We start from the raw sequence: 491 nt of genomic DNA on the forward strand, positions 1-491 counted from the left end.
AAAAAAAAAAATTATTCTTTATTTTTTTTGGAAAATTAAAAAAAAAAAAAAAAAATTGTTTTTTTAATTTAAAATAGTAAGAAGGAATATTACACTATGTAGTAAAAAGTTAGAGGAGGGGGAAAAAAAATTATTTACAAAATTTTCAATATATAATAAATATATATATATATATTATACATATATATTATATATATATATAAATACTTTAATTTTATATTTATTCTTTTTGTGTTTAATTTTTTTTTTGTTTATATATATATATTTATTTATTTATTTATTTATATTTATATATATTTTTTTTTTTAGATAATATAGAAAATTTCTTATGTTGTGGAAAAAAAAAAAAAAAAAATTAGTAAATTTTTAATATCTATAAAAATAATACATATAATATATATATATATATATATATAACATTATAAACTGTAACTAAAAAAAAAGAAGAAAAAAGAATAATAATGTATGTAAAAAAAAAATTCACGGAACAA

The sequence above is a fragment of the Plasmodium reichenowi genome, chromosome 10, assembly GCF_001601855.1.
Source record: "Plasmodium reichenowi strain SY57 chromosome 10, whole genome shotgun sequence".
In the NCBI taxonomy this organism is placed as follows: Eukaryota; Apicomplexa; class Aconoidasida; order Haemosporida; family Plasmodiidae; genus Plasmodium; species Plasmodium reichenowi.